We start from the raw sequence: 13,676 nt of genomic DNA, 5'->3' as shown, positions 1-13,676 counted from the left end.
CCAGGACTCTTTCAAATATACTGTTTGTCTTCTCCATGGGTTCTGGTGCTATCTTTGCCTAAGAGGTTATGGAAGAGTATTACTTATTACTTGGAGATGTAGAATGCCTGTGAGCTGACCTGAAAAGTTATCTAGCAGGTGTTTACCCACCCAAAATATCTGCTTTTAAAAAGAGAAATTCCTATGACCAATAAAACCCTAAAGATTTAAAGGAATGTAACTACAGTAGTGAAGTGACAGATATGATTTGGAACTGGGGACCTGACCATTGTCCCCACAAATCATGCCTCATAAGTTCCTATTTTTTCCACTTCTTAAGATGAAACCTGATCTGATCTCATTTACATCACCGATATGACAGATTTATCTCTTCTAAGAGTCAGTAACTACTTAAGGGAGGAGGGCTGCAAAAAAGAATATAGCAAGTAAATATATGTGTGGGTGCATTTGCAGACATGGAACATACATGTATGCAAATACACACAAATGTAAAATATGTGTGCATATATGTATATGTGTGTAAATATGCACATACACAAATACATGTTTTTATGCTCTTAAAAAATAATATATAAACTCTGAAAGTATGTGTGTATATATTCATGATCACATTGATGTGAGTTCTTCTTCCAACAATGCACATGGTACTCATGCACAACTTATCATTCTGTTCTATGAGACTCATATAAATTCTTCCTTGAATGCCCCAATCTTAACTCTTCCAGCAGGTCACTCATGCTGCCACACAGATCTGTGGTGCCAGTGCAGTTTCTGCAGTCACTATGATGAAGCTGATCCTGCCCCAGAGCCATAAGCAATCCATCACACAGAACTGTGAGGGAGACCTCCTCTTCAACATGACCAAGGACCCCATTGTCAATGTATGGCACTAAGTAAATGGAGTGATGCCAGGCACCTATACTGGGCACACTGGATCTGTGTGGTGTATGGATATAGATTGGGACACTAAACATGTCCTTACCAGTTCTTCTGACAACAGCTGCCACCTCTGGGATTGTGAGACAGGTAGGCTGCTGGGTCTGCTGAAGACCAACTCAGCTGTCTGTACGTGTGGGTCTGATTCTGGAGGCAACATCCTCATGTTCTCCATGGACAAGCAGATGGGGTACCAGTGCTTTGTCAGTTTCTTTGATCTCTGGGACCCCAGACAGATGGATAGCAATGAACCATACATGAAGATCCCCTGTAATGCTGATGCTAAGATCACAAGTAGGACGTGGGAACCCTTGAGGGAATGCAACATTGCTGGCCATAAGAATGGGGAGCTCAACCAGTACAATGCTAAATCTGGAGAAGCAATGGTGAATGTCAAGGAGCACTCAAGGCAGATCAATGATATTCAGACATTCCAAGATATGACAATGTTTGTCACCACATATAAGGACAATACAGCCAAGCTCCATGACCCTTGAGCACCAAAAAACATTCAGAATGGAGGGACCTGTCAACTCAGCTGCTCTTTCCCCCACCTCCGACCATGTAGTCCCGGGTGGTGGGCAGGAGGCTATGGATGTAACCACAACCTCCACCAGAACTGGCAAGTTTGAGGCCAGGTTCTTCCACCTTGCCTTTGAAGAGGAGTTTGGAAGAGTCAAGGATCACCTTGGCCCTGTCAACAGCATTGATTTTCACCCTGATGGCAAGAGGTACAGCAGCAGTGGGGAGGATGACAATATTTGAATTCACTAGTTTGATCCACAATACTTCAAGTTTGAGTTCAAGGCATGAGGAATTGGAAATGGAGTCCCTTAAACCTCTTGCTCTATGATTAATGAGTTGTAGACCCTAAAAAATAAACCAAATGGAATATGAAAAAAAGAATCCCCCAATGATAAGGGTGCCTACTCAATGTACTGAAAGTCTTTTTTTAGGTCTTTGTACTTTCTCTAGGTACCAAAGAACTAACTGAATGGTCTATTTAACATTCTCACTCTTGAAATGTAACTCATCCATCTTCTTTTCCAATCATATAGTTTCTGGAGATATATATTTTTATGTATGTGTTTATGTGTGTTATATATGTGTATATGCATATATATAACATACATGTATGTATTTGTATGTCTATATGCTTGTACTTGTGTATATATGTTCAGAGCCATGTAAACACATCATATATTAGTGTATATATACACACATATATATATCTATACAGATAGAAAGCTGGAAATTCAGGTTATGCCAAGTTTTCATCACCCCCCACACACATTAATAGAGAAGATACCTGAATTCACACATCATGAAATAATATATATTCAGAACAGTGAGCTTCAGTCTGTTCTTTTAGTAACCATTACTATTAGAACATAAAACCAAATATTATGTTGGTTTTAGGCAAGGAGGGGCTATTGCTACATTTCAAACAAATCAATCTATTTTTTTTAATCCTTATCTGTGGAGCAATAACAAAAAACACACAAAACAAATGAAAATGCACTAAGATTTAATCATTTGTAAAAGTTGTAAACTTTTATGAACTCCTCAAGAGTAGGGACTATATTTTTCTTCCTTTATTTATATCCCCATAATTTAGCACAGCATCTAATACATAGTAAGTTCTGCATAGGTTCCCAAAGTGGGTGATATCACTCACTAGGGAGTGCTAGATGATCCAGGGGGAGGTAGTAGCCTCAGGTGCAATTGGGGGTGGGGGCATTGAATAAAAATAAGGGGGCAGTGGAAGCATAAGATGAAAAGAGAAGAAAATTTTGAAAAGCTTTTCATACATGTTTCATCTGCTGTGTAACAGTTAAAGTTTTAGTGATTACATTATTTTCCAAATAAACACACAAAATGCAAGTTTATAACCAATCAGTGGTCAAGTCCACCAACAAGTCTTAACAAGCAAGTGTTGGCAGGACAGCATGTTGCACATTGTTGGGAAGTCCTGTAATGATTTGTTTATAATACGATACTATACAATTATGTGGCATGATATTGCATCATCAAAATTTTAATGCAAGAAAAGCCCCACAAATTTACAATAAATTATTAAACAAGATGCATCATTTAAGAAAATTATATGTTTTTTGGAATGATGCAATTTTTTATAAAAACATTAAATGGTTAAAGAAAGAAAATTTCCAGAGGGGTTCTGAGTAATTTTTTTTTTTAAATGGCACGGAAGGCCGAATAAGTTTGGGAACCTCTGGTGTTTAGTAAATACTTCTTGACTGATTGACTGGTAAGTGAGCCTAGAAGTGAGCCTATAAAGCTAGCGACAAATTTCTCCACTTTTGTCACTCATGGACTGACAGATTTTGTAGTTTGAGGAACCAATTAATTCAACAATACGCGTCTTAGTAACTAATCTTTTCTTTGGCTCATTAATAACATAAAATGCGAAAGATGTTTAGAAGCCTTCATTTTGGGGATCAGAAAAGACTGAGCACTCTTTTGACGATACACACACACACACACACACGCACACACACAAATTTTGTATACAAAATGTCACAGTGTGACAAAGTGTTTAAAGGAGAATGAAGAAGAGCTAGGCTCAAGCCAATTCCATATTCTTCAAACTCTGATCCATATCATCTGTATGACCCTGGGTGAATCACTTAAATTCTCCTTACCTTTAGTAAACTCCCTTAAGGCTGTAAGCTAAAAATGATTTGCCAACTAATACTGGTATATGAAGTGTCCATACCAGGCATCTCCCACAATAATGAAGTAATGGGCCCAAAACAAAACAAAAAAAGTTGCTATGAATAAACTATTCACTTAAGGTTATTTTCTTGCAATGGGGTGATCCTAACCACTTGTTAATGAGACAGCTGGCAAGGTTAAAGTATATCGCCTAAAACCACAGAAAAGAATTCTCTTCTTCCTAAAGCTAATTCACAACTGAATCCCCAATCCCTGATCACTCTCATTAGTAGTGAAGATGGGTCTTCAATATGATTCTATAATCATGTATTCTCATCATAATTTTAGGCTGTGTCAAGTATAGAATAAAGAGAATTCTACAACAGTTTGGACAGGTTTTAAAAAAAACTCTCTAAAATAGAAAGTGATTGACAGTGTCAGTTGAATGATGTATACTTATTAAGATTCTGTAATAAACTTTATTTTTAAATCTTGGTGTCATCCAAATAAAATATTTTCAATAGAGAAAAAACTTGGCATGCAGAATTGGAGCCTAGGAATAAATACATTTATGAATTTTTTTGAAAAGCAGCCAAACTCATTTTAAAATACATAAGATCAAAAAGCACTTAAGGTTCCATTTTAGTATTCCTTTCTTTCTACCAAATAATAGATATTTTATAAAAACCCCAAGGCCTGTAGGTTGGTTGGGAGGGTCGGAGATTTATGAAAATTACTTTTATAATGTATTCTGCATTGGATGTGCTATTTATAATTTAGGAACCATTTTCATTTATCCACGAATTAAGTCAAATGAATATTTCCACCAAACCTAACAAGTAATTATTTTATATGCTATTGTCCAGATCCAGCATTTTATTAGTGTGGGAAACTCAGAGTGAGGAAGCTGCTTTTGCCCATTCAGAAAGCACTTTCTCTGCAATACATATATATTTTTAAAGAGCTCCTTGGGGGCCTTGGTAATGAAACTGGGGCTTTGAGAGGTTAAATGTCTGACCTATAATCACACTGTAAGTATGAGAGATAGCATTTGAACATAGGTCTTCCTGACTTTATGGAATCTCTCTATCATTACTTCCTCTTTACTCAGTATATAACAATTGGAATTGATTGCTTGTCCTGGGAGACACTGACACAGGACTGCCCAGCATGGCATACCCGAATCAAGAACATGCTGTTCTCTATGAACAAAGCAGAATTTAAGTAGCTCAAAAGAAACGTGAGATTCACAAATTTAGAGAATCCACCCGAAATGTTCACATGGCCTATTTGTGCCTGAACCATGGTAGAGCATTCCAAGCTTGTATTTGATCAGTCATAGTCAGACACACTGTAACTTGACTCTAACATGATGTCACTTTGGTCCTCTTTGAGAATGGACAACAACCAATAATCAAGAATATATTCAAAATAAACTTAAAGGATTTTTAGGAAGTTATGGGGGGTGTCAGAAAAGGCTTCATGTGAAAAGTGGAATTTGATCTGGGCTTTGAAGGAAGCTAGGGATTCAAGGAAATAGAAGATTGAAAGGAGGCATTCAAGGCCTAAGGAATAAGAAGTCCAAGAGGGAGATGAGAAATATCATATGAAAGGAATGATAAAAGGCCAGTTTGGCTAAGCCACAGAGGGCATACATGGGAATAATATGTAATAATTCTGGAAAAGTAGTTTGGGACCAGGTTGTGAAGGGCTATAAATGCTAAAGGTGTTTATATTTAATCCCAGAGTTCAGCAGAGAGCTATTAGACTTTATTGAAGAGGGAGTGACATGACATAGCCATACCTGTTCAATAAGAGAAGTAATTATTGAGAATCTATTATGTGCCAGGTACTTTACAAATATTATCTTATTTGATCCCCACAATAAGCCTGGGAGGTAAATGCTATTATTATCTCCATTTTACAATTGAGGAAACTGAGGCAGACAGTCATTAAATGATTTCCCCAGAGTGACACACATCTAGTGAGTGTCTGAGGCTGAATTTTATCTCAGGTCTTCCAAACTTCAGGTCCATGTTCTATTCACTGCACCACTTAGCTGCCTCTAGAAACTCACTTCAGCAGCCTGGTAGAAGAGAAATTGGAGCAATCCATTTAATGTTGGATAGAGATCTCATGTTTAAAATACCAACAGATGATATTTGTCCATTGTTTTAAAAGTGTTTGATTCTTACAATCCTCTGCCTCCTTTTCTACCACTGAGCCACTGTCACAGAAGAAGCAAATCAGGAGCACACAAGACTGATGAATATTTTGGATATTTAATTCATTCCCTGGTGGTGAACCTCACCACCTTTAACCTGGCTGGTCCTCAATCAGCAGACAAGGTCAGTGCTTGACCTCATACCTCAGGGCTTCTTAGTTTTATAGATCCTGCCATGGTTTATGCTACACTTAAGGAAGTCTCTGGCAAATCAAATCAGAACTGTTGTAGATAAAGTAGAGCTTTCCAAAAGTGGCTGCCTCTCAATAACGACTTAACCTGTCACAGGAAATATTTAAGTAGAGCCAGATACCTAGAGGACTAATGTACAGGGGATTCCTTATTTGATGGGAAATTAGAGTAGATGACTTCTAAGACCCCTTCAAACTCTAAGAGTCTCTGAACTAATCATCTCTCAGTATTTCAAGGTTTATTTTTAGATGCCAAGCAAAAAAGAAAGTTGGAGAGGTGGTGTGTTGTTAAGTATTAGCTTGAACTTTCGATGCAATTTGGGTCAAAGAGTTATAGCTGGAAGGGAAATTAGAGACCATATAACTGCTCATATTGATCATATAGGAAGGGAACAAGGAAAGACAGAAGGAAGGAGGGAGAGAGGGATGGAAGGAAGACAGGGAGGGAAGGAACAGAAGAGACAGAGAGAGAAAGAGAGTGAATATAATGTAATTTCAGGGAGTTTTATTGATAGTTAATATTTAGTACTTTAAGGTTTGGAAAATGTTTTATATGAGAACAATTAGAATTTGGTAAGAGAAATACCCATATTGTACCAAGGTATTCTACTTCTTTGACTGTCTTTATAAAGTATGAGTCATAATTTTTATACAAGTATTTATTCAGTATTCTCTATGTGCTAGCAGGTATTATACTAAGTGATGGCCTACAAGTACAATGAATGAAACAGTCTCTAATCAGAGATCTTATGTTCTAATGAGAGACTACAAATATAAATATAGATCATAGGTGAATTACTGCAAACTGTGTAATTGTGCAAATAAAATGGCTAAAATGTACAAAGATAAAGGTTCCATATACACTAAAAGAGTTAGGATAACTTTTTGTGGCAGAAAAGAAATTGAAAACAAAGTAGATGCTGAGAAGACATACTCTCCCCACCTTCTATGCAGAAGTGGGTCCAAGAGTAAGGGAAATTATTTATAATGTCTGATGTTTTCTATGTATTGATTGGTTTTGCTAAGTTTTTTTTCCTTTTCTTCCTCTTTTTCTTTTATTTAAAAGGGGGGGGGAGAGAAAGTATGAGATTCTTGAGGAGGAAAGAGAAGATTTAGAATAGTTTCTCCTGGTAATGAGATAAGGAATCAATTAGGGAAGAATAAAAGGGCTCCCTTGCTACAGTGAGATCCCAGTTCAGGCTAGATATCATGAATCTGTAATGTTAGCATGGTTGTGAGCTTTCTATTCCTACTCCAGCTTTGACTGAGTAGAAGTAGCTGGGATTAGTGGCAGGAGTAACCCCAGGCTGAGGCATGGCAACAGGATAAGGGCCCAAAAGGACAGTATAGAACTGAAATGATTATTTGGTTGAGTTTGGAGAGAGAAGAAAGCAGAGTTAAGAATAAAGGTAATAATAACCTGAGAAAGTGCTGAGGGATTGGAACTCTTGATGAGGGTTAAAAGACAGTTTTAGAAAGGGGAGAAAGTTTGAGGGGAATTAAAATGACAGGAGGTTATAGTCAAATGGGGGAAAGTCAGTTTCTAACTAGGTGTATCAGCAATGCCATATTCACAATGCCTATGGAGATTACAGATATGCTGATATAATTATCCATCACAAAATACATCATGCTTGACATATGGGGGAATAAACTAGAAAATTTATTAAGATACCAAAAGACTGAGTCCCAAAACCAGAAAGTGAAAGCCATCAGAGTAGTTATGACATTGGCACAGGTAGATAAAGTAGAAAGCACCCACATTTTCAAGCCTTTAAAACAGAACAGGCTACCTCAGGCAAAGGTCCTCCTCTCCCCACTCACAGCAACCACCCAGCGTCCGGGAAGCGTGCTCCCAGCAGCTCTGGCCCCTGGCAGTCCTCAGCAGGAGTCCTTAGCAGAAATTCTGGCTGACTCAAAAAGGGCTTCGCGCTGCTGCTGCCTCTGCTGCCGCTGCCGCCGTCGCCACCAACGCCAGCCACCGCAGGAACTCTAGTTTGGCTTCCGCTTCCTCTTGCTTCGCCCCTTCCTGCTACGTCAGCAAGTCCAATGGGGCATGGAAGATCTTTAAATACCATAACCCTTACACTAGGTAAGTAGAACATTTGAGGGTAACAGGGAGTTCTCATGTGTGACCATCCCTATGAATGGCCAAAGTGGAATGAAGAAGTAAATCATGGAATTTGAGGAGACCAAGGAACTGGGATGTCAAAAAGCATGAGGAAGAATCTATATGGATATTAATGCCCCCTAGTGTAAGAGCAAAAATTGAGGAGGAGAGAAATTTGATGAACCAGTTGCTTAATCCTTTGAAAAAGGAGGAAATATGCTCATTTATGCTTAGCTTTAAAAAAAATTAAAGATTAAAAAAAGCAAATTGAGTGAAAATGCATGACATGGGATTTATTGCAACTACAAAGAACTAGAAACAAAATGGCTGCCAATTAATTATGTGAATAGCTAAAACAAATTGTTATACATAAATGTAATAGAATGTTACTACACCATAAGAGAAGATGAATGTTAAGAATACATAAAAGCATCAGAAGCATTGTGTGAATTAATATATAGGAGAGTATGCAGAACTATAAAAAAACCATTTGTAATGGCTAAGCTAATAAAAGAAGTAAAAAAAACAACAAAAATAGCATTGAATTCCAAGTAGTTATAATGATCATGCATGGTCCCAGAGAAAAAAAGAAGAAAATTAATCTCCCACTTTCTTTGCATCAATAAGAGACTTTGGATGTGTGACACTGCATATACCATTGGACTAGATTGATTTGTTAGTTTAATAAACCTGTGTTTGTCTCTTTTTTAATTCTTCATTATGAGTGATGGTTTTGTAAGGAGGGGAGTGGGTAGGATATGGTTGCAAATGAAGCTGATAAAGTCAAAAGATATCAATAAAATTAGAAGAAAATAAAAGGCACACTATGATCTCTAACTCAGTTGACCACACCAATAAATGATCTAGTAATTTAGATCCAGAAGCCCTAACCCTGGCAGCAAGTTATCTGAATTTCAGAAAATATTTAGAAGGAAATAAGAACTTCTGGATTGTTTATTATATAGACCCAAATAAATAAAAGGACAGCAAATGCTACATCCAGTAAAGAGATCATTTTGTCAATGTTTCTATTTTCAAACAGAAAAAAATCCCAAATATTCCCATGTGAAGGCTATTAACACATCAGAACATCCACAAATCCAGGGGCTTATATGAACCTCATAGTAATCAGATAGAAACTGAATCCTCCTAAAACCACTAAATTGGTCAGGGAATCACATAAGAATGGTTTTCTTCCAAATAGTTGCTAAAGCTCAGAATGAATTTCTACTTCAATTGTTTCTTATTCTCTTTAAGACAGCCACAGTATGGTGAGAAGAGTGCTTGGCAGCTGGAACACTTGGCTTTGAGTCTTGGCTCTGACACTTATCAATTGTGCAATTGTGAACAAGTCACTTGAGATTTCTGGGGTGCTATTTCCCATCTGTAGGATGAGGATGATATTAGTGTACTTGCTTCTGGGGGTTTTAAAAACAATTTAGCAGAAGTGTAATTTCAGCTCCTACCAAGGATATTCTCTACCAATGTAGGATAATATTGGCCCTGCTCCTTAAAAGCATAGGTAGCTGCTCAGGACACTGAGAAATAAAATGACTTCCTGAAAGTCACATAGTACTTTGTCTCAAAAATGGGGCTTACACCCTTGTCTTCCTGATTCTACAATCAGCAGTCTATTCACTATACTGTGCTTCCTCTCCAATTGGAGCTGCTGTGAGGACTGAAATAGTTAATTGTGACAGCACTTTGTATTTTGCACCATACCATATAAGGTAATATTATTAGATATGGCTTCCTCTTCCTCACTGAAATAGCCTGAAAATTTAATCACATATCACCCCAAAGGTCATAACTCAGCTTAATTTGTGCACACATTCTATGAAGACTTGGGATTTGAGAAAGGAGTCATCAATTTTTCTTAGTATTAACTGGGGAGCTATGGAGAAGGAAAGGTCAGTTTGCAGCAGATTTAGTCTGGAAGACTTTTGGTAAACAATCAAAGACATGAGACTGCCTGTATTTATAAGGTTCTGACTTTTAAAAATACCATCAGTGACTTCAATTATGTCTTCTCTCCAAGCATCTGGACCTGACAAGAAATGAGCCTTGGATGACTTCTGCCTAGGTTTTATAGTACAATAGAAAATGGGCTGCAGCCTATGAAAGGATGTTAATTTCTATTAGGACTTAATGACCTGTTGCTTAAGGAGAGTCTATGGACCACCCAGTCTTTTTCACATGAAATGTTATTCACATCTAATGTTTATTCACATTAAGGAACAGAAACACATACATGTGCATACATGTTTGAAGGAAGTTTTTTTCTTTGATCTGTTCTTGGGGTTTCAAATCACACTTTCCATTAACCTCCTGGGGAAGGAGAGATTAGGCAGGATTCTAGAATAGGAGAGTCTCAGAGAGTACTGAAGAATAGAAAGAGTACCCAGTTCTAATACAACCAGCTCCTTCATGCAATAACTGGGTAACATTAAACAGAGTATTTAAGGACTTTGGTCCTCAATTTCTTTTCTTTTTTTTGCCTTTTGGAGAGCAATTGGGGTTAAGTAACTTTCCCAAGGTTACACGGCTAGTTTTTTTGTGTGGGTGTTAAGTGTCTGAGGCCAGAACCGAACTCCGGTCCTCCTGACTCCAGGGCCAGTGCTCTATTCACTGTGCCACCTAGCTACCCCCCTCAAATTTCTATATCTGTAAAAGTTGCATTGAATGTTTTCTAAGAACCTTTCAGTTTCAAGAGTTTATCATACTCTGGTTTTAAGTTTTCTTCTAATTCAAAAATTCTATTTCCTCAGGTAAAAATTTCTCATAGCTCAGTATGCCTTTGCATTTATATCCCATAATGCTTTCATGGAAAGATAAGAGAGCTTTTATTTATAGTTGCCAACCTTCTTAAGGGAAGGTTTCCTAAAATGAGCAAATCCATGGGGTGGCTAGGTGGCACAGTAAATAGAGCACCGGACCGGAAGTCAGGAAGACCTGAGTTCAAATCAGGCCTCAGACACTTATCACTTACTAGCCGTGTGACCTTGGGCAAGTTGTTTAACCCCAATTGCCCTACTTTCCCCCCTCCAAAAAAATAAAATAAAATTAGCAAATCCATTTTAGAGTCTGGGATCTATGATTTCATTGATATAATAGACTGTGAGTATGGGCACATCCTCCACAAAGGCAAATTATCAACTTGTCTATAACGTATAGAGTTGCCTAGGAATACTGGGATATTAAGGGATTTGCTTATAGTCACAGAGGGAGCTATTTATCAGAAACAGAACTTAAATCCATGTCTCACTCTTTGCTGTCTTCTTGCCAGCCACTTTGCCCCAAGGACTTAATTCTTTCACTTCTTGAACTCCTACCCTGAGACCTTGCTGTCATGATGATGTTGTCTCACATTGCCTGTCACATATAGACGTGAATCGAGCACATCTCACTTGTCTCCCTGGCCATCTTTTCATCAATCTTCTCAACATATCCTCTTTCCAGGATTGGAACCATAATCAAATTAATACAATTTTTTTTTGCTTTTTGGAGGGGCAGTTGGGGTTAAATGACTTGCCCAAGGTCACACAGCTAGTAAGTGTTGTGTCTGAGGCTGGATTTGAACTCAGGTCCTTCTGACTCCAAGGCCGGTCACTACCCCAATATTGTCATTTCTTCTAGAAAAGATTTGTCAATCTACTCCCCTATGGCTCTGCTCATTATCTCTCTAACTTTCTAAATTAAAATGTTTTCCTTGGCCACTACTCTCCTATATGTACTATCTCTCCTTTTAGAACACAAACTCCTTGGATGCAGGAACTACCTCTGCTTTTATAATTATATTTCCTTTTTTGACAAAAAAATTCTTATTTTATTTTTTCTTAATTATGTGTAAACATTTTTAATATTTGTTTTTTAAATTTTTTAGTTTCAAATTCTTTGGATGTGATAAGGTCCCTTTTTCTTCCCCTTTCCCTTCCCTGAGAAAGCAAGAAATTTTATGTGAAATAACATGTGAAATCATGTAAAACATTTCCATATTAGCCATATTTCAAAAGAAAACATAGATAAAAAAAAACAAGAAAATAAAGCTTAAAAAGTATTCTTACATCTGTATTCAGACTCCATCAGTTCTTTTTCTGGAGGTGGATAGCATTTTTCATAATAAGTCCCACAGAGTTGTCTTGGATCATTGTATTGCTCAGAATAGCTGCCATTCACAGTTGATCATCACACAATATTGCTGTTACTGTGTACAATATTCTTCAGGTTCTGCTCACTTCACTTTGCATCAGTTCATGTAACATCCTGTCTACCATTTCTTATACCACAATAGTATTTCATCACAATCTTATATCACAACTTTTCAAGCCATTCCCCAATTGTTGACCATCCCCTTAATTTCCAATGCTTTGCCACCACAAAAAGAGCTGCTATAAATGTTTTTGTCTTCTTTCTTCTTTTTTGCTCTCTTTCAGATTCTGACTAGATGTCATATTTCTGAGACAGAGTTCTATAGCCCTTTAGACATACTTCCAAATTATTCTCCAGAATGGTTGGATCAGTTCACAATTCCACCAACAATGCATTAATGTCCTTGTTTTTTCACATCCCCTCAAACATTTGTTATTTTCCTTTTCTATCATATTTGTCAATTTGATATGTGTGATGTGGTACCTCAGAGTTGTTTTAATTTGCTTTTCTCTAATCAATAGTGATTTAGAGAATTTTTTTTCATATGAGTATAATAGATGCCTTTGATTCCTTATTCTGAAAACTGACTGTCATATCCTTTGAAGATTTGTCAATTGGGGTATGATTTGTATTCTTATTAATTTGACCCAATTATCTATGTATTATATCTAACAACTAGCAGAGCACTTGGCATTTATTAAATGCTATTTCACCCATCAGTTCATTAATTCATTCATCCTTGCCTCCAAGGAGAGCTTTCTATCCACCATACAACCTCTCATACTTAGATTGGCAGCCAAAAGTAATCAACAGAAAAAGGGAAACCATTGGGCAGTTTGAATCAACAAGCATCCATTAAGTATCTGTTATGCATAGAAAATTACAAAGAGAAGGAGTCAGAACTAATCAGGGTCATTGTCAAAGGGTAGCAAAGAATAATAATTTTCTGTATTACAGATTGGTTAGGTTACCCTTGTATGCCTCTATGTAATGACATTTTATTTATATCTTTCATATGCTATATCACCCTTTTAAATTTAAAAAAAAGGATATCACTTGTTTTATATTACTTCATTTCCCATCTTTCCTATCTTTACCTAGAAAGCTATCCCTTATAATAAAAGAATTTTTAAAACAACTAAGCAAAACCAACCAACACATTCACTACTTCTAACAGCAGATATAGTATTCCACATCCATAGTCTCTCACCTCTGCAAAGAAGAAAGGAAAGTACATTTCAATGTAGCACATTATCTGGGTTACTTTCCCAATGTAGCATTCATTAATTTGCAAGTCGGGTCCCCTGGGGAATTGCTACTTTTCTCATAGATTACAAAATGCAGTCTCTGAGGTAACACTTTTAGAAATATGGTTGATGAGCCCCCACTG

At 37.1% G+C, this 13,676-nt stretch overlaps 1 pseudogene; it reads left to right on the top strand.

The window, feature by feature from the left end:
- The first annotated feature begins 785 nt into the window (after window positions 1–785).
- LOC138143790 (eukaryotic translation initiation factor 3 subunit I-like) lies at window positions 786–1,749 on the top strand (annotated as a pseudogene).
- Window positions 1,750–13,676: the final 11,927 nt, after the last annotated feature.

The sequence above is a fragment of the Petaurus breviceps genome, unplaced genomic scaffold (genome assembly GCF_028583685.1).
Source record: "Petaurus breviceps papuanus isolate PSGF00001 unplaced genomic scaffold, PetGlider_PUasm1.0 90667, whole genome shotgun sequence".
NCBI lineage: Eukaryota > Metazoa > Chordata > Mammalia > Diprotodontia > Petauridae > Petaurus > Petaurus breviceps.
The sequence above is the reverse complement of the archived record's forward strand: the minus strand, read 5'-3'. Positions and strand labels throughout refer to the sequence as shown.